The following is a 21,332-nucleotide window of genomic DNA, read 5'->3' on the forward strand; positions in this document are numbered from 1 at the left end:
ACTGTACACAGCTTCACAACAGCCCGATTCTTCAAATAAATGAACGGGGCTGAGTGGGAAGGGGGGCTGGGTTAGATCATTTGTCCCAGGTCATGTGGCTAGAAAGTGACATGGCTGGGAACCCAGCTCAGTTGGGTTCTGGTACTACAGACACCATGAGGAACAAACGGGACCCAGAGCCTGGCTCTGCCCCCTGAAGCTCTCTCATATCCCAGTACTTCTCTCCTTCCCCACTGCCTCCACCTCTGGCCAGCGCCACCTGCCACCTGGATCCGCTGGCCCCTCTGCCACTGTCCAGCGTCGCTCTGACACATTCTCCACCCTGCAGCCAGAGGAACAGAGCTGAGAGTGCCAGACTCCAGCCGGCAGCCCTTGGGACCCAGCGGAGATTCCTGCTGGGAAGGCCTTTCACGATCCATGATCTGGTCCCTGCTGGTCTCTCCAGTCTCATCTTGGGACGTCCCTTCCCGCCACCACCCCTCCCTGCTCCTGCCACTTGAGAACTGTCTGCAGCTCAGGACAGCCATGCTCTCCTCCACCTCTGGGCCTCACTTTCACTGTACTCCACTCACCTTCACCAGGATAATTCCTCCTTGCCCTTTGGGTCTCAACTTATGTATCACCTCCTCCAGGGAGCCTTCCCTGACCATCCAGACTGGGTTAGGTTCCCCTCCTCAGGCTTCCTTTGCCAGGGTGAAGCATCAGACACAATCCACCATGATTTTCTGTGGATCTGTCTGCCTCCCCACAGCAGGCAGTAATGTCCCTGGCTGCAGAGACTCATTTTGCTTTCCACTGAATCTTTTTTTGTTTTTTTTAATAAACATATTTTTGGCTGTGTTGGGTCTTTGTTGCGCCGAGCGGGGGCTACTCTTCATTGCAGTGCACAGCCTTCTCATTGCGGTGGCTTCTCTTGTTGTGGAGCAGGGGCTCTAGGCACACGGGCTCAGTAGTTGTGGCTCGTGGGCTCTAGAGCTCAGGCTCAGTAGTTGTGACGCACGGGTTTAGTTGTTCCACAGAATGTGAGATCTTCCCAGACCAGGGCTGGAACCTGTGTCCCCTGCGTTGGCAGGCATATTTTTAACCACTGTGTCACCAGGGAAGCCCCTCCACTGTATCTTTATCTCCTAACACTGTCTGGCACAGAGAGATGTGCAGTAAGGATTTATTGTATAATAAAATATAATAACCTCCATGAAATTTAGCATGAAAGCAAGTTTTCTAACTCAGAAATATTAAGCACTAACATGTGGAAGTCACTGGCTGCTCCAGATCTATGATTAAAACTATTCAAAGGGACTTCCCTGGTGGCGCAGTGGTTAAGAATCTGCCCGCCAAGGCAGGGGACACAGGTTTGAGCCCTGGTCCGGGAAGATCCCACATGCCGCGGAGCAACTAAGCCCGTGCGTCACAACTACTGAGACTGTGCTCTAGAGCCCGCGAGCCACAACTACTGAGCCGCATGCCTAGAGTCCGTGCTCTGCAACAAGAGAAGCCACCGCAATGAGAAGGCTGCGCACCACAACAAAGGGTAGCCCCCACTCGCCGCAACTAGAGAAAGCCTGCATGCAGCAACGAAGACCCAACGCAGCCAAAAATAAATAAATAAAACATTAAAAAAAAAACTTAAGCTGATTCTAAAATTTACATAGAAGGGGAAAATCCCAATAAATTTTTGAAATTAAAGAACAAGGAAGGATTTATCCTATCAGCTGTCAAACTAGACTATAAAGCTACAGGGAGTAAACTGTGGGATACAGGTGCAGGAATTGACAAAGAGATCAGTGGAGACCAGAGTGTTCAGAAACAGAATAAATTCTGTTGAGAACATTAGATATACTTTTGGAAAACAAAATTAGATGCCTACCTCACACCTTGCACAAAAACAAATTCCAGAGGATATAATTTAAAACACGCTTGCTAACAGTCCCTTCTTTCCCAAGTGATTCAAATGGCACCTTTATCACTAAGTGAATTCCCATAGGTACATAAATCTATTTCTGGAGACAGCATTCCGGTTTTTAGAATGAAAACCAAGGCTTTTCACCTACAACATTTAAATAAGCAACCACAGACCCGAATTCTAAAAATGCTGTCCCTGCTTCTGAGGCAGCTTCATGAGGGGAAATAGTCATTCTGCAGATCTCACACTCTGAGGGTCACTTTCAATTAATGCAGTCCTGAGTGATTATGGTGGTCATTTCTTAGACAGAGCTGTCCACTCTATCACTGCCTGGTTGACCCAAGTAGGCAGGGCTCTGGGAAGCTTCTGGGCCCCAGGGGCGATGTTGGCAAGGAACACCAGGTTGAGAAAAGGCACATTTTGCATCAAGGTGCCACGGTTTTTCTATATATTTCCAAAAGTAACGAATCTCCATAAATTGCATTCTTTTCCAAACATTCCCAAAGGCAAAGATTTTACATGATCAGTCTTATTTTGGGAGCTACAGTATTAGCAGTACTGCAGTGTTATTCGTTTACCTTTAGATGGAAATATGATCTCTGAACAAGCCTCCCTGCCACTGAGATGTGGTATTTCAGGCCCCGAGGGAATGAAAAGAGGCAGAACCTGTATCTACAGTGAGCTGCCTTCAGTGGTCCACCCCCCATGCCAGGGGTACTGATGAATACGACCTGTACACAGGTCCCCTGTTCTTTAAAGCAAAGAGGACATATAAGACGCTGTAATGCCTGAGAAAACATGCAATCATTTTTAAAATGCAAAATGAGTGTGTTCACCAAGAAAACCTGTGTTCAACACTTCCTCAGATTGTCCTGGGTGGCTGACTCAGCCTCTCCAAGCCTGGACTCTCTCACACTTCTTGTGGTGGTATAAAATGGTGCAAACACTTTAGAAGACAATTTGATAGTTGCTTAAAAAGTTGAACATTGGGACTTCCCTGGTGGTCCAGTGGTAAAGAATCAGCCTTCCAATGCAGGGGACGTGGGCTTGATCCCTGGTCAGGGAACTAAGATCCCACATGCCGCAGGGCAACTAAGTCTGCCGCAACTACTGAGCCCGTGTGCCTCAACCAGACAGCCCACATGCCACAAACTACAGAGTCCACGCACCCTGGAGCCCTTGTGCCACGACTGGAGAGAGAAAAAAAAACCGCACGCCACAACTAGAGAGAAGCCTGTGCCACAGTGAAAAATCCTGCATGCCGCAACTAAGACCTGACGCAGCCAAAAAAATAAGATAAATTAAAAAATTTTTTAATTAAAAAAGTTAAACATCCATCTACCCTATGACCCAGGCATTCCACCCCTAGCTATTTACCCATGAGAAAAGAAAGCACATGTCCATGCAAACGCTTGGATGTAAATGTTCATAGCAGCTCTATCTGCAATAGCCAAAACCCAGCAACACCCCAACTGTCCACCAACAGGCAACGGATAAACTGTGGCACATCCCATGATAGAACACCATGAAAGGAAAAAACTAGTGATGTGTGCACAGCATGAGGGGATTTCAAAACAGTTATACTGGGTGAAAGAAGTCAAATGGAAAGGAAATATACTGGACAAGTCCACTTGTATACAATTCCAGAAAATGCAAACTCTGTTGTGCCTGAAAGCAGGTTAGTGTGGCCTGGGGAGGTAGAGGTGGGAAGAGCTCAAGAGGATTTACAAAAAGGCACGGGGATGATGGATACTGTCCCTAATCTTGACTGTGGTGGTGGTTTCACAGGTACATACATATGCCAACCCTTATCAATTTGTACACTTTAAATATAGGCAGTTTACTGCATGTCAATTATGCTCAGTAACAATGTTTTAAAAACACACACACACACACACACACACACACACACACACTGAAGACAAAAAAGAATGGTTGTTGGTCAAACCGTGATGCTGTACACCTTAAACTTATACAGTGCTGTATGTCAATGATATTTCAATAAAACTAGAAAAAAAAAATAAATGAATGTGTCAAATCAACACATTGTACACCTTAAATTTACACAATGTTATATATTAATTATATCTCAATTTTTAAAAAGGAAAGCTAATTTTTAAAAAGTGAGGGACTTCCCTGGTTGTCTAGTGGCTAAGACCCTGCACTCCTAAGGCAGAGGGCCCAGGTTCGATCCCTGGTCAGGGAGCTAGATCCCACATGCCGCAACTAAGAGTTCGCATGCTGCAGCTAAATATCCCTCACACCGCAACGAAGATCCATCATGCCTCAACTAAGACGCGGTGCAGCCAAATAAATGAATGAATAAATAAATAAATATTACAAAAAGAGAGAGAGAGAGAGAGGCTGTCCATAGAGAAACCCTGTGCCCCACACCCTCCAGCTGGGGCAGCTACTGCAAGCCACCAAGGCCACGAGACCTGTCACCTCCGTGTGGTCAGACCTCCCACATGCCACTGCTGAAGGCCCAGCTGTCCCCTGGGCCCCACCTTCCCTAACTGGGCAGACCCTGCCTCCCCCGTCAGCCCACACAAGGCCAATGTACCAGCCACGTTGGTCATGGCCACACATGACCAACATTCACGTTCCCCAGGGAATCCCCACCCAACCAGCCAGGACTGACCGTTGCGTGAGGCAGAGGTGTTCTTTAGATAGAATTCAATTTGTGATTGCAGATTATCTTCTTTAGCTGCTTTTAGGCAAAGAGACACCAGCACTACAGCCAATAAAAATCCCACTCACATGCTCTATTTCCCACTCCCTGAGGTTCAATGCAGTAAAACCGAGGCTGTTCTAAGAAGTCAGGTGGCGTGCCTGGGCTCTGGGGAAGCTGCAATAACTCTTTCATGCTCCAGGGCCAGATTCTAAGCAAAGCTCCCTGTTCCTGGATGCCCCCACCAGACAACAAACAAAACAATCCTTGCCTGTTTTTGCTCTGCACTGTGTTCTCATCCAGGGGATGCAGCAAGGCACAGCTTTGAAGCTGCAAAAGGCTACATTTGAATTTCGGCACCGCTATTCATTCACTCATTCATTTCCTGAGCACCTACTGTGTTGCAGGCCCTGCACTCTGCTCGGAGCCCACAGTCTAGTTGAGCGGACAGATGTTGATCAAAGCGTCACCACTTCCTAACAGTGATCTCAGGCAAGGCCGCTGAGGTTGCCCCCGTGTCCGTGCCTTCTTCTCAGCGGACTGTTCACGACTCATTGAGCCGGTGCCTTAGCCGTGCCTGCACCAGACCCAGACCGCCCAGGGTCACCCTCAGCATCTGGGTGCGGGGAAAGGAAATGGGGTATGTTCCTTAATGGGTCTCCTTCCCTCCAAGTGGGCCCGGTCAGAATGCTTCAACCCACTTGCAATCAGTCATCTTACACAAAGAAACCAAGAGTTAGCGTGTGTCTGGGAAGTGCAGGCTCCAGTGGAGAGGTGAACGGTGGGTACCCTGGCCGAGAGACCCCCTCCAGGACCCGCCTCTCCACACCCACAACTCAAGTTGGGGTCTGAGCCCAAGGACAAATGACTCAGTGTGTGGCAGGGACCACGGCATTAACTAAACACAGGAACCATGGAAGGCAGGGGGTGGGGGGTGAGGGAGAGTGGGGCACTGTTTTCCATTATTAGCACTATTTTCACTCCTCCTTTCCTATGTGTATGTATTAGTGGGACAAAAAAAAATCCATTTTTAATATTAAAATAAAATTGGTACATGGCATTTACTTTGGGGTTGCTTGAAATGTGGTGATGTGACAGAAGTTAGATCCATAAATACAAAAGGGATTAAATTAAAAGGGTTTAACAGTATTTTAGTGGCCTGGGTGCACTGCAGCGGAATGTGGAAAATGGCAGTCACAACCCTGTGGCATTTGTCCCCATCTCACAACTGATGGGGTCGTTACGTGGTAGGGGCTGAGCTGAGGAAAACGCACTGATGAGAGTTTCAGCAGCTATGCCACCCACTGGTGACTGAATGTGTCCCCAGGACCAGCTAAAGGATAATCACATGGCCATTTTCTGAGAGGAGACGGATCACTGAGGCATGTTTACTGCCAAAGCACTGGCACTGGAATCCAGAAAAAACGACACTGGGCAACTCGCAGTTTTTAAATAACACTAAATAACCACACCTTTCTTCTCACCATGAGTGGCCATGAGCCCCGTAAGGACTGAGTGCTCGGCCTGAGCCATCATTCAGTTCAGGCACCTTCATTTGGTTTTAAATAGACTGCACACAGATTAAGGGTTTTTGCTTCATATTAAATGAGAATCTGACTGGCACACGTGAAATACACATGTAAGAGGAAAAATCATGAGCCAAGGGATACTGAAGAGCAAGAGGCACATCTGAAGCGTGGGGATGAGCTGGTTTCTGTGTAACAGAGGAGCTGGGCGGGAACGCGAGGCGGATAAGAAGCAAAGGGCAGGACTGCGCAGGGGGGCCAGGGCAGGGCACCTGACCACCAACGGGGCCACGGTCCTTCTGCCTTAGAGCCCCCAACCCCCAAGCACAAGACTGAACTCTCCTCTGTCCCCTTGGCTCTATTGCTACTTCATTCTGGAAGGAAACTGGATATGCTTTTTTAAAAAAAGTGCTGCCTGTCTTTCCGCAGCTCTCCTAGGAAAGGGCAGTATGTGCGTTCCCGTTACTTGGAGTCACATCTGTCCAGCTCCCACAGCAACAAGTGCAGCCCTGGAAGCGCAGGGAGGCCCAGGCGGCTGAGGCAGGAAGGTGGCAGAGCTGGCTGGGACCACCTTTTGGAAGCATCTGTCAAATGTCTGTGGGATGTGCTGGTGGCGGGCACAGAGAGTGAGTAGAAGGTCATGCTGGCCCTCAAAGAACCCACAAGCCAAACCACCAAGCGGCTATGATCATGCACCCCATGTGAAAAAGTTTGATCATGCGCCCCCGGTATATGAATAATTATTTCTAGATTACACACATGCTGTGCTACTGCTACTTGACTTATGCTTTATGATCATGCGCCCTCTGGGTGAGGGGCCGGCACTCATCCCCTTCTTGGAAACAACGAGGCTAGAGGAGAGTGGAATCAAGAGCCACAACACCATCGCACCCCTACCCCATGCAACTTTTCCTAGGAAGGTACTAGAGAAGAGAGGGAGCTACATGCATGACATGGTCCATGGGGCATTACATTTGTAACAGGCCACAACTGGAAGCTGCCTGAGCGTCCAGCCAAAGGACGACAGGGTAAGAAAACTGGGGCCACAGGCTCTCCACAGAACAGAAGCCAAGCATAAAAAATGACAAGCGAGGCTGCAGAACATTCGCCCAGAATACTGATGCTGTAAAGCCGAGCGGAAGGTGGGCTCTCCGCTGTGTGTGGGTGTGTGCGGTGTGAGCGGGGAAGGAATGGCAATGGCTGGATCATGGCAATGTTTTCATTTCTTCTCTTAAATTGCCTTTGCTATCACTGTAATGTTTTAATAGCATAGAAAGTCAAGTTGAAGTAAGAGCGGCGGATGATTTTTCTCACCGGTTCCCTCTTCCTCCCTCTCCTCCAAAAGACAGTATGGATCTCCTCCCACAGCTTCCCCAGTTTCCAGACTGATGAGTGTGTCTGAGAACCAGCCTGGCTCCACTGACGGGGCCTTCTGTCTTCCTGCTCATAAGGCCGCGGTCATCACTCTCCCTGACAGTTCCATGCCCTCCTTCAGGAGAAGGGCCACGTGGGCTCTCACTGTAGGTGCCATGGCGTTTTTCTCCCACATTCGGTTATCAGTTGATGGCCTTGAGCTGTGATCATATCTGGGAGACCCTGAGCCCAATGCAACGGGGGCATTTCTGCACAAATGGAAGAGCAGCAGCACTCCTGGATAAGTTATGGCAAAGGCTCACAGGAGAGTATTTGTGGGCGTACCTTAACCACACCGTGCATTTTCTGCTAAGGGAGTGTTAACTGGAACAACCTTTATAACCCGCCAACAGCATCAAAATGGAAAGCATGCACTTGACCCAGTAATCCTTTCTCTAAGAATTTACTGTTAGGAAATAATCACACCAGGGCAAAGAAAAAAAAAAGAAGAGGAAGAAGAGGAAGGAGGAGGAGGAGGAGAAGGGAGAAGAGGAGAAGAAGAACAAGAAAGAAAAAAATGAGCACAGAAATGCTTGTCCAGTGCTTTTCTAGATAATAGGGAAACACTGCAAGCAACCTGAATGGCTAAAAAATGTTTCATTAAATTATGCTATATCCATTTGATGGAATATCATGCACCATTAAAAATGACATTATAATTAGATATTCAAACAGGTGATAACATTAAAGAATTATTATTTCAGGTGTGATAGTGGTCTCAAATTGATGCTTTAAAAAGAGTCCTTGTTTTTTAGAGACACACATAAAATGTTTGCAGATGGGGTTTGGTTTAAAATAATGGCAGAGGGAAGCAGATTAGTGGTCGCCAGGAGCAGAGGGAAGGGGGGAATAGGGAGTGGCTGCTAATGGGCATGGGGTTTCCTTTGGTGTGATGAAAATGTTCTAGAACTAGATAGAGGTGATGGTTGCACAACATTATGAATGTGCTAAATGTCACTAATGGTGAATTTATGTTATGTGTATTTGCCACAATAAAAAAATAATAATGGGGGAACCAGATGACGGAGTGTGATGAAATAAGATTGGCCATAGATTGATAATTGTTGAAAGGCAAGTGATAAGAACATGGGACTCTACATGTGTACAAGTATGTTATATATACATGTATATAGCTCATTAGAAAGTTTCCATAATAAAAAGTGATGCCACAGATGCATATTTATTGCATGGAATGCCCACAACATGTTGAATTTAATGAGCCAGTTACAAAACTGCATATTGGGACTTTTCCCAGTGGTGTGAAATTACATATCTAGATCCAAATGCATATACCCATAAAGAAATGTTTGGAATGCTGTTCAGCAAAGGTTTAACAATGATCATTTCTAGGTTAGTAGATTTGAGATTTTTCTCCCTTTGGTCCATTTTCCAGTATGATTTGCAGTTTTCTTTTTTCATTCAGTCTTTTTACAAAACAATAAAGATTTTTTTCTTAAAAGGCAGAAATGTTTAAGAACACCCTTTTTACCTCCTGCATTCTCACAGAATGGTCCTGGAAAATGGCAGATTCCTAACAAAAGCCACCTGGCTAGCTTGACACCTGGGTACTTGCTCAGTGGCAACGCCCTCTGCAGTGTACATCTCCCCATGGGGGGGCTGAGGAGGGCCCACCTGGACACCCCTGTCAATGATGACAACCCCAACAATGACCCCTGCAACTCTTTCTCCTGCACATGTTCATCCGGCCTCTCTCAGCCACCCTGTGAAGTCACCTGGGCCAGGACTGGGACCGTCCCTACTTCACAGACGAGGAAGTGAAAGCCAGGGGGCTGCCTACATCACACATCTGAGCAGCCAAGGCAGGACCAGCCCAAGGGGACCCTTCCTTCTCCCAGGAGCCACCCTTTGTTGGGGGTCAGGACCCAGGCGCTGGGGCCTGGGGCTGGCCCTCCACTCGGGAGACGAAGACCACTACACATGACCTTGCACAGGTGCAACTCAGACCCCTGCATTATCACACACAGCCAAACGTCTCCAGCCGCCACTCAGATCACGTGAATATCAGCCAGAGGAGGGATAACTACAGTGACTGCTGCTGGACAGCCCACTGCGAAGGACACAGCTGCTCCCGCGGTGGTGTCTCCGGCTGAGCTGCCTGGAGTCACACATAGTCCCTCCTGACCTCTCACGCTCCTGGTAATGCCCTTTGGAAGGACGCTCTCCAAACTTGGCTCTGCGAGGACCCCCACAATTTACCTGCACCCAGAGCATACGGACCAAAGGAGCCACCAGGCCTGGCCAAAGCACCAGGCACCCACTCCTCACACTCATTCTCTCACTCATTCTCCCTCCCTCCCTCCCTCCATCCCTTCCTTCATCCACCCAACAGTTCTGTGTGCCTACTCTGAGATGAGCCCGGCCTGGGCGGTGGGATGACCAGGGAAGTCAGACGTTAAACAGATGAGAGCACCATGAATAATACCGACACGATGGTGAATGCTCAAAGGAGAGGCACCAGGGGCCAGGAGGGCACCCACGGCGGGTGGGAAGCAGACCTGGGCTGGGGAGTCAGGAGGGGGTCCTGGAGAAAAGGCTTCATGACATAAGAACAGCCATCGAGTGTGAGAGACACCACAGTGCACAGAGCTCATGCCGCTGTCCACCTGCCCAGGGGCTCTTGTCGTTTCCCCTCTGCAGAGAGGAACGTGAGTCCAGAGAGGACGTCACTCAGCGGAAGAGAGGGAGAGCCAGACCTCACAACGGCCTCAAAGCCAGGCCTAACTGGTCACAGGTGTGCCCGGAGCCGGCAGGGCTGCCTCTGGGACTTCTGGGATCGAGGGTTTCTGTGGCCAAGTCCTGAAGGTGACACTTCTGGCTGCGTTCACAAAACGTCTATGAAGAAGAGTTCTCTGCGAACACAGCTGCCTCATCAGTGACAAGACGTCCCGTGGGCCAGTGCAACCTCCCCACTCCTGGTGCTTTAATGGACATGAGGAAAGATGGGCTCACAGTAGTGGCACTTCGCCCCAGGCAGGCAGAAGGCCCTGACTCAGGAGCCTCATTAAAATGGAAATTCCATTCCTCAAGAGAAGCTACCTCATCTCCGAGCAACCCAGTGTTTCCAACTGTCTTCCAGAGAAAAGAAATATGTAAGGTGGGTGCCAGTGGGAGAGAAAAACCCACCACTTTCATCTAAAACCAGAACTCGCCCACTGGAAGCCCAGCTTGCAGTCTCCGCCCTGGTCCCGCACCAACCCATTACAAGCATTTCCTCCTGCTCTAGAGGGAGGTGTCCAAGGCCGACTCCTGCCTGGGTGGCTGCATTGGGTCCAGCTCTCTCGGCATGTGGCTACATGCTGGCCCAGCTTTGCTCTAACCCACTCTCACCTGGACTGAGGTGGCTCACAAGTGTATGGTCTGTGCACACCAAACACGTGGGGACTGGACGGAATATTCCTTCTGCCTCCAGGCGCAGAGGGCCTGTGCACGGGCACAGCCTCAGTCCTTTCTGTGGGAGGAGAAGGGACCCAAGATGTGGCGGCCCCTGGAGAGCAATGCCAGCTAAACACGGTCAAGTGCAAACCCAGGCTGAGTCTGGGAAGCCTTCCAGCGAGCTGTCCCCACTGGCTTCCTTTTGTGTGTGTGTCTGGAGCTGGGGGTGGGGGAGGGGGGAGATGGTAAAAAGGGCCAGGCCCTGACCCTTGCCTTGGCCCGAGCCCTTGCCACCCTCAGGTCAGCCTCCATTTCAAAGCCAATTCCGATCTCAGGTGAAAGCTCTGCACCAATGGTTTTCAAACCTTTTGTACAGGTTTCTCTACAAACCTATTTGAAAGAGACCAGCAGACACAGGACAAGGAAAGCTACTGGGGCAGACACGGTGGGAGGAGGCCAGCCCGGAGCGCCACCCACCGGCACCCTCTCCTGAGCAGGGTGGCAGCTCGCCTGGCCCCAGGTGCAGGCATCACATCAAGGCCCTGCGTCGCTGGTGCTCTGTGCCCGGTGTGCTGTGTGTGGACGGGGCACCAGCCTCCATTGGGCCCAGCTCTTCCTATGCTCACAGGGCCTCCCTGGCAACCCCACCTACCTGTGAGGGGCCTCTGAAGCTTCTGTGCTTCCTGCCCCTGCCTCCAGGGGACGTGTCTTATCCCCCAAGGATTCCCTTCCACAATCTGTGGTTGTTACACCAGCCTGCCCACCTCGCCTCCCTCAGAGCTGGGTCCTGGCTCTCCACAGCTCCCTGGCCTGGGCTGGGCACAGGAGAGAGCAGCCACAGAGCATGCGGAGCACGAACAGCCCATCCAGCTGCTGCTTGCCCTCACCTTCTCTTTCCTGAGCCAACTCCTGGGGGTGGCAGTGAGGGACCACTCCACGGAGGTTAGAGGTGCTCAGAGAAGAGGTCACATCTCAGGGAGACCCAGAAGAGTGGGCAGGATTTCACACTCCCTCATTAAACATGTTCAGGTCGCCCCTCAGGTGTGACCATGACCCCCACCCCAAGCTGCACCTGATGTGAGCAGGGCTGGAGACCTGCTCCAAGCCGCTCCGGGTTCCCTTGCCCAAGAATTTGAATCTGGGGCACAGAGACAGCAGCCACGAGGCCGAGCTCAGCCAGGGCAGGTCAGAGGAGGGATAACTACAGTGACTGCTGCTGGACAGCCCAGTTCTCCTGGGAGAACGAAGATATAGAGGAACAAAGAAGCCAGTCCATAGAAGGAAAGGTAACAGAGGGGACATGGGAGAGTCCCTGTAGGGTGCTGCATAAGCTCTACTTTTACTGAGGACACTCTGAGTGGGTTTTTGTTCCCTGCCACCAACTGACCCTGAATAGAAGACCATGAAAAAAAAAAGAATTAGAAAACAGGTCCCTGTCTATAAAGGCGTTTCCAGTGCAGTGAGGAGACATCCCCACAGGCATGATACCACTGCAGGCAGACCTACTGTCAACTAAGTCAGCAGTCCCCAACCTTTTTGGCACCAGGGACCGGTTTCATGGAAGACAATATTTCCACGGGCCGGGGTGGGGGTGGGGGGATGGTTTCGGGATGATTCAAGCGCATTACATTTATTGTGCACTTTATTTCTATTATTATTACATTGTAATATATAATGAAATAATCATACAACTCACCATAATGCAGAATCAGTAGGACCCCTGAGCTTGTTTTCACTTGCCACTCACTGATAGGGTTTTGAGACGAGTCTGCAAGCAGTTGATTTATTATGGTCTCTGTGCAGTGAAACCTCTCTGCTAATGATAATCTGTATCTGCAGCCACTCCCCAGCGCTAGCATCACCGCCTCAGCTCCACCTCAGGTCATCAGGCATTAGATTCTCACAAGGAGCACGCAAGCTAGATCCCCCGCATGCGTAGTTCACAGTAGGGTTTGCGCTCCTATTAGAATCTAATGCCACCGCTGATCTGACAGGAGGCAGAGCTCAGGCAGTAATGCGAGCGATGGGGAGCCCTATAAATACAGATGAAGCTTCTCTCGCTCACCCACCCGCCGCTCACCGCCCGGTTCCTAACAGGCCACGGACCAGTACTGGACTAAGGAGCCAGCTGAAGAGCCAGAGTTGGTGGGTGGTAATAACGACTGGTATTGCTCAGCTGTGCCACACAGTCCCTCTCCCAGGGCAGCTTGGAGCAGATAGCCAGCCCTGCCCTGGTCCCTTCAGGTGTGGGTGGGGGGTGGGGACAGGGTCTGAGGTTTTTTTATTATTGTTGTTGTTGCTGTTATTATTTACCCTCACCACCATCTCAGGACATAGGCATTATTCCTCCCTTTGAGGAGCAAAAAAATTAAGGCTTAGAGCGGTTGAGGGCCTCGTCCGAAGTCACACAATGGAAAAGACAAAAACTCTAATTCAAAAAGATGCATGCACCCCAATGTTCACAGCAGCACTATTTACAATAGCCAAGATATGGAAGCAACCTAAGTGTCCACTGACAGAGGAATGGATAAAGAAGATGTGGAATACATATGCAATGGAATATTACTCAGCCATGAAGAAGTGAAATAATGCCATTTGCAGCAACATGCATGGACCTAGAGATTATCACACTAAGTGAAGTAAGTCAGATGGAAAAAGACAAATATCATATGATATCACTTATTTGTGTAATCTAAAAAAAAGATATAAATGAATTTATTTACAAAACAGAAACAGACATAGAAAACAATATTATGGTTACCAAAGGGCAAATGGGGGGGAGAGGGATAAATTAGGAGTTTGGGATTAGCAGATACACACTACTATATATAAAATAAATAATAAGGGCCTACTGTACAGGACAGGGAACTACATTCAATATCTTGTAATAATATATAATGGAAAAGAATCTGAAATAGAACATATATGTCTAGATATATACAGATATATATAGATAGATACATATATATAACTGAATCACTTTGCTGTACACCTGAAACTAACACAACATTGTAAATCAACTATACTTCAATAAAAACATTGTTTTAAAAAGTTACACAATGACTCAAAGGAAAGCCAGGATCCCAAATTTTGCACTGCTTTTATTAAGCCACGCCCCTTCACACCATCATGCAGATGAGATTCAGCAACTGCCCAGGGCGGCAGGGTTGTGGGGGGGAGGGGAACAGAGCCCCACCTTCCAGTTCCACAGCCCAGAATACCTAGCCTTGCCCTTTCAAAGTTTACCTCCAAATCAAAGCTCAAGCTGGCTAAGTTAAGTGCAGGAGGATCCCAGGAAGATATTCTAGCCCTGCTCACCTTGGGTTCAGGACACATGCTGTATTTTGGAACCAGTGACACAATGAGCTGCCAGCCCCACCTGCATCAGATGCTTGGCACTCATGCCCACAGATCCGCGAGCAGGTTAACATCTAAATGGCAACAAAGCATAAGCCTTCTAAATCTGGTAATTACAAAGGTAAGTGCTATAGTTACAAAGGTTAGTTACAAAGGAAGCAGGGTAATTGCCCTGGCAGGAAAATGATGCTTAAAGCATTTTTTTTTAACATCTTTATTGGAGTATAATTCCTTTACAATGGTATGTTAGTTTCTGCTTTATAACAAAGTGAATCAGCTATACATATACATATATCCCCATATCTCCTCCCTCTTGCTTAAAGCATCTTAATGGTAAGAATGTACCAAATGTAGACAAGTGACTTTTTTATCTACGTTTTTGGTCAAATGACTCTGACCTACTAATCCTCTTATGAAGACCACCTCCAATACAAACATTTCAGAATGCTTATTTTTCTACTGAAATAGGGGGGCCACCTCTGGGATGGCTGGCAGAGGGCCCTGTGGGAAGAGGTGAGGTCAGAACAAACACTGCCCTTGCTGCAAAAATCCAACTCAGTTTCTCTGAGAACTGAGCATCAGTCTGCTCGAACTGTGCACATACATTTGAACTCGCTAGTGACCCAGTTACCCTGAGCCTCTTCAACTAGCACCAATTTACACGAGTCCCTCAGGGGTAGCCTCTGCCATCTGTATGGGTCACAGGATCACATCTAAGTCCAAACTGTCAACACCTCTTGCACAACAAAATACCATCCTTTTGCTAAGTTCCTTTCTGGTGGCTCTTGCCTTTGCTAATGTGGACTCTTAAAAATTGACTCCAACTCATACCCCCCCACCCCACCCTGCAGGCTCCCTGGCAAGGCCGAGCCATCAGAGGTCTCCAGCCTTCCAGGACCTCCTGCTCTGTGCCAAGCCCCACTTCTTCAGGAAGGGCCAAAATTCTCTCCCAGCTGAGGGACACTAACTTTCCCCTGGGTTCCTTCAGACTCTGAATAAAGCCCAGTCTTCTCTACTGGAAGCACATGTGTGTCCCCCTTTCTCAGGCACTGCACCCCCTTTTCTAGTTCCCTCACACCCTCGAAGTCACCAGGGAGAGTAAAGTTTCCTTTAAACAAACTTCAGTCCACTGCACTGTTAATTTTGCAGATGTGATAACAGTACCTTGAACTAAATATTAAATGTTTAAAAAAGGAATCATCTTTTAAAGATGCATCCTGAAATATTGACGAATATTCAAAATGACACAGGATTAGGGAAGAGGGTAGAGGCACAGAAACAAGACTGAGTTGATAGCTGGTGACAAGTATGTGCCGGCTCCTGAGACTTCTGTCCGCTTCTGTTTATGTCATAAATTTTCCATAACAACAAAAGGATTTTAAAAAAATCCCATCCTTGGGGTTCTGCAGCATCCCTGAGTCCAACTGTCCTACGTGAGGATTTTACCTGGACCTCTTTCAACTGACACATTTAGTGAGCAACAACTCCACACAAGGTGCTGCTGAAGCTGCAAAGTAAAAGCCACTGGCCTGCGTGCAACAAGCTCTCGGGATGCAGAGGCTGGTCCTCTATTTTGACAAAATCCTCAAGGCCTCATTTCTCAAATTGGGCACAGGTTTTTCTCTCTCCAAACACCAGGGTGGGCACGTGGAATGGAGTGAGCTCAGCTCCCTGTCCTGGCATCGCTGAGGGGAAATCTTAACTGCCCCTCATTCCTCCCTTGGTCTGGATGAGGTGGCCCAGGTGTGAGTCAAGGCAGAGGAGAGTCTGAGGGGAAGGGAGGCTGACCCATCCATGTTTTGGAGGGGTAGGGTGAGGTCAACCCCTCTGTCCTGCAACCTGAGAGCCAAGGACCAAGGGCCAGGACACGTCATGCCTCCCACCTGGGCCAGAAGCTTGGAGGGAAGTGCTGAGATCACAAGGGGCTCTAGGCCTGAACACCTGAAGGCTGGACACTGCCTAATCCAAAGGACTCAAAACCAGAAACCGACTTCCCCTCCAAACTAGACATAGATCTGTTTATCTGTTCAGAGGGCTGTGTGGCATTCATGCTCTTGGAGCCCCGAATTCACAGCCAAAGCAAGCAGGGAATTCCCACCTTGAGCTGCTGACCCATCAAAGAGCAATGGCTCTCCTCCTGGGGTACCGTTAAACGTTCATCCCGGGGCCACCACAGAAACAAAAGCCAACCCCTCTGGTCAGCAACACCCTTCACCACTATCAGTTTCAATGACCAACAGTTCACACCCACTGTCCCACTCTCTCAGTCAAGGTGAGGACGATGAAGAGAGAGTCTCTGATGAGTGAAGGGTATAGCACTCCCAATACGGACATTAATCCCTCTTCTTAGGTGGAGAAAAAGGCTGCACCTATACCTAGAAGAAAGGGGACAAGAATTCGGATACAAGTGCACCTGGTGAACGCCCCACACCATCCCTTTTGTCTCTGTGGTTCCAGTGAATTTAAAAAAAATATGTTGTAGGGACTTCCTTGGTGGCGCAGTGGTTAAGAATCCGCCTGCCAATGCAGGGGACACGGGTTCGATCCCTGGTCTGGGAAGATCCCACATGCCAGGGAGCAACTAAGCCCATGTGCCACAACTACTGAGCCTGTGCTCTAGACCCCGTGAGCCACAACTACTGAAGCCTACGTGCCTAGAGCCCGTGCTCCGCAACAAGAGAAGCCACCACAATGAGAAGCTCACGCATTGTAACAAAGCGTAGCTCCCGCTTGCCGCAACTAGAGAAAAAGCCCACGTGCAGCAACGAAGACCCAAAGCAGCCAAAAAAATACATGGTAGTAAAACAGAATTAAACCCCCATTCCAACTAAAACAACATTGTAAATGTCAACTATATTTCAATAAAAAAAATTTTTTAAACCCATTCCATGGAAAACACAGAATTTGGAAATGGGGGAAGCAAGGCAGCTGCAGCAAGCCATCCAGGAGTCTGAGCAGACCATGTTTCTCAAAATGAGATCCATGGGGGGCCAGCAGGAGCGCTGCATGGAATGCATATTAAAAATGGGGACTTTTTTTTTTTTTTTTGCGGTACGCGGGCCTCTCACTGTTGTGGCCTCTCCCGTTGCGGAGCACAGGCTCCGGACGCGCAGCCTCAGCAGCCATGGCTCACGGGCCCAGCTGCTCCGCGGCATGTGGGATCTTCCCGGACCGGGGCACGAACCCGCGTCCCCTGCATCGGCAGGCGGACTCTCAACCACTGCACCACCAGGGAAGCCCGGGACCATTTTTAATGGGCACCATCTGATCATCTCATCAGAATCTTGGTGGTCCTCCCCTAAGAATTTTAATGCAGTCACCCCAGCAGCCTTTGTGCCCACCAAAGTTAGAGAGAAGTTTTCCAGGGTTTGTGTGTGTTGTTTAATCCATGCCACTCAATATTTTACTAACTTAATGAGCTTACAAGAGACCTCATTACACCTTCTGACCAGCTAAGTGGATGGGGTTCCTCCTCCTTGGGACTAAGGGGTCCAAGGGTTAATAGCTTGAATGTGGCTATGTTTTCCCTTTGTCCTGAGACAAGCACACCCCTGTCCCCACCCAGCCTCTGGGGGTGACCACAGGAGAAGCCATGGCTCAGTGCTTGCAGGGATTTTCTGAGCACTAAGGAACAGTTCTCCCCAACAAGTCAGAAACCCCCAGTTTAGGAAGCCATTCCTTCGAATGGGAAGAGTGCTGAGTGGACCAAGGCAAGACCACCATTTCTCCAGGCCACTTGCCTGCTGAGGCACAAAGGCAGCAGGTTTTCCAGGAGCTGATCCAGAGCCAGATTACCCCCCACTACTCCCCAGGGACTTATTTCTACCTTGGGGGACCATGGCCAATAGGGACAGCAGGAAAGCCTTCCAAGTCCTAACTTTTAGAGGATTTTCATCTTGAAGCAATAGGATGGCAGGGTGCCCAGATGGTCTTTAGGGTCAGCCCCTAGGGCCACCAGCCACAAACGGCCCCCTCACCCCCTGCTCAAACGCCGCCTTGGTTGCCCTAAGGGCAGAATCTGGGCTGCCTGGGATAATTCCAAGTGCTGGGCTGTGATATCAGAATAGGGCTATGACCTCAAGGTGGGGGCAGGTCACCCTGGGGGAGCAGGGCAGGAGAGAGAGAGAGCCCCTGAGGAGCTGGATTAGCCCCCCTGGAGGTAAGGCCCAAGAGAGAGAGGTGTCCGGCTCTGGGTTCACTGCTCACAGCCTCCTGGAGCCCCCACTGGGAGGCGGACCTGAAGATATGAAAATGATTCTGAGAGGTAGCTTGCAAGCCAGCTGAACTTCTGGTGCTTCCTTACTCACTCATTTAGGAGCAAGGAAAGCAAACAAACTACCCTCTAGCTCCCCCCTGTGTCAAGTGAAAGGATACTCTCTATTTTCTGACTGAGAAGTTCCACTTTGGACCACACCCACCCAAGTGGGCTGAGCATCAAAGTCCCCCAGGATGCGGCTAAATGCAGGTAGATGAAATGTAGGACACCCTTTACACTGAATTACAATAAACAAATTTCAGTGTAAGTATGTCCCAACTATAGCATGGGACACATTTACACTAAAACATCTGTGTATGTTTGAAGTGCAAATGAAAGTTGGTGACCTGACCTTTTATTTGCTAAATCTGGCAATCCTATCCAGGAAGATTTTTTTTTTAATGCAGGTGCCCGCCCCCCACCACCCCCCCAATGCTCTCATTCATTCAGATTTATCCCTGCAGGGGGACCTGGGAACCTGTATTATTTTAAAGCTGCCAAGGTGACTATTATCAATAACTACCGCTCACTTTTCTTGAGCATTTGACAAGCCATGTGCTAAGTTCGTTTCATGCACTAAGATAGTCCTCACAGCACCTCTAAGGGGTGGTTCTATGATTAAGCCTGCTTTACAGAGGAGAGAAAGAGGCAACAGACAGCAAGCACCTCACCCAAGGTCACACAGTTACTAAGCCGTGGTTTGAACCCAGGAAAGGTGGCTCCCACTGACTTAGAAATCTTTGAATTGGAAGGACATTGGGAGGCACACAGTCAAAGCCTCTGGTGGACTGACCGACAGGGAATCTGAGGCTCCGGGAACTCATGCTCACACTAACCAGCACACCACTGTGCATACGCATGAGGGGCTGAGCCCAGTGGCAGAGAGCAAGCATCTAGCCCAGGCAGGGGGCCAGCTCAGGGAGGGTTTCCAGAATGGCCTCTCCTTGAAGGGGAAGCAGACCTAAGGGGAAGCAGGGTGTGGGAAGGGGCTGGGTGCTAACGAAGAGGGTTTGTAAGCAGGAGGCTCAGCTTGCAAGCCGGCCTGGCAGCAAGACGGTGTGCCAATGAGGAGAGGGAAAGCTGGACAGGTCTGTAGGGCGGGGAGAACCAAGAAGGGACAGAAGTCAAAACTGCATTTTATTTTCAAATGAACACACAGCAATTTTTTTGTTGCTGCACAGTTCTATGCTTTTTTTTTTTTTCTCATCTTGTGGGATCTTAGTTTTCCGACCAGGGATTGAACTCAGGCCAGGGCAGTGAAAGCACCGAGTACAAACCACTGGACCGCCAGGGAATTCGCCAGTTCTATGCATTTTAACGCATGTATAGACTCATGACACAGCTTCACCATAGGACACAGAACAATTCCATCACCCCCAAAACACTTCCTCCTACTACAACTTTGTATCACTCCCTCCCTTCACCCCTCACCCTTGGCAACCACTGACCTGCTCTACATCTCTAGTTTCTGCCTCTTCTAGAGTGTCATATAAATGGAATCATACAACTTTTTGAGAATGGCTTCTTTCACTCAGCATAATGCCTCTGAGATCCATCCAAGTTATTGTACACATCAATAGTTCATTCATTGTGACTGCCAAATAGTGTTCCACTCAATGGATGTACCAGGGTTTGTTCAATCCACTGAAGGACATCTGAGAAGTTCCCAGTACTTTGCTATTAAAAATAATGCTGCTATGGGACTTCCCTGGTGGCACAGTGCTTAAGAGTCTGCCTGCCAGTGCAGGGGACACAGGTTCAATCCCTGGTCCAGGAAGATCCCACATGCCAAGGAGCAACTAAGCCCATGCACCACAACTACTGAGCCCACGTGCCACAACTACTGAAGCCCGAGCGCCTAGAGCCCTTGCTCTGCAACAAGAGAAGCCACCGCAATGAGAAGTCTGCGCACCGCAACGAAAAGTAGCCCCCGCTCGCCGCAACTAAAGAAAGCCTGAGCACAGCAACGAAGACCCAACACAGACAATAATTAATTAATTAATTAAAAAATAATTCTGCTATGAACATTTGTGTACAGGTTTTTGCGTGAACATAAGTTTCCATTTCTCTAGGATAAATATGCAAGGGTGTAGTTCCTGGGTCATATAGTAATTGCATGTTTAGTTTTTTAAGAAACTGCCAAAATGTTTTCCAGAGTGGCTGTACCATTTTACATTCCCACCAGTAACTTATGATGGATCCTCACCAGCATTTAGTATTATCGCTATTTTTTATTTTAGCTGTTCTAATAATGTGTAGTGATATCTCACAGTGATCTTAATTTGTATTTCTCTAACAGCTAATGATAATGAACACCTTTTCATGTGCTTATTTGCCATCTGTGTCTTCTCTTCAGTGAAATTATTTGTGCTTCAAGACACCAAAAGGAGAGGAATCCTACCATGTCTCACTGACACGTAGCATGTGTTACTTTGAGTTGTACCTGAATGTCTGTCCTGTGACCTTACCCAGAAGGCTAACCTCTTGGGAACACAAGACATGTGGTGCATCTCCAGCCTCTGACCATGCCTAAAGGACATGAAATGAAGGAATGTGCGCCTGAGGCTGCTCCCTCAGGGGTTCCAGACTCTCCTAGAGGAAGTGCAGGCTAGCAATCCCTAGCACTGTCAGCTGAGTTAACAGTACTTCCGTACCAGCTGCAAAAGAAACCCCTGCTGCTGGCTGTCCCAGGAAAATTGTTCCAGAATGATGAATCCAGTAGGTGCTACCTGCTACATTATTTTCAAGAAGTTCCTAAAAATGAGGCAATGACTGATTGATTGATTGATTTTACTTAGAAGCTACTAAGAGGAA

At 48.9% G+C, this 21,332-nt stretch overlaps 1 protein-coding gene and 1 non-coding gene across 6 annotated transcripts in view; one reads left to right on the forward strand and one right to left on the reverse strand.

Moving 5' to 3' along the window:
- The window catches only part of OSBP2 (oxysterol binding protein 2), a 160,212-nt gene that overhangs the window by 92,977 nt on the left and 45,903 nt on the right, over positions 1 to 21,332 (reverse strand). The window lies entirely within an intron of this gene.
- TRNAR-CCU lies at positions 4,037 to 4,109 on the forward strand. Its single transcript has one exon. It is a non-coding gene; the product is annotated as a tRNA-Arg (tRNA).

Source organism: Monodon monoceros, unplaced genomic scaffold, assembly GCF_005190385.1.
Source record: "Monodon monoceros isolate NGI ecotype Baffin Bay Population unplaced genomic scaffold, NGI_Narwhal_1 Super_Scaffold_1, whole genome shotgun sequence".
NCBI classification, from domain to species: Eukaryota; Metazoa; Chordata; class Mammalia; order Artiodactyla; family Monodontidae; genus Monodon; species Monodon monoceros.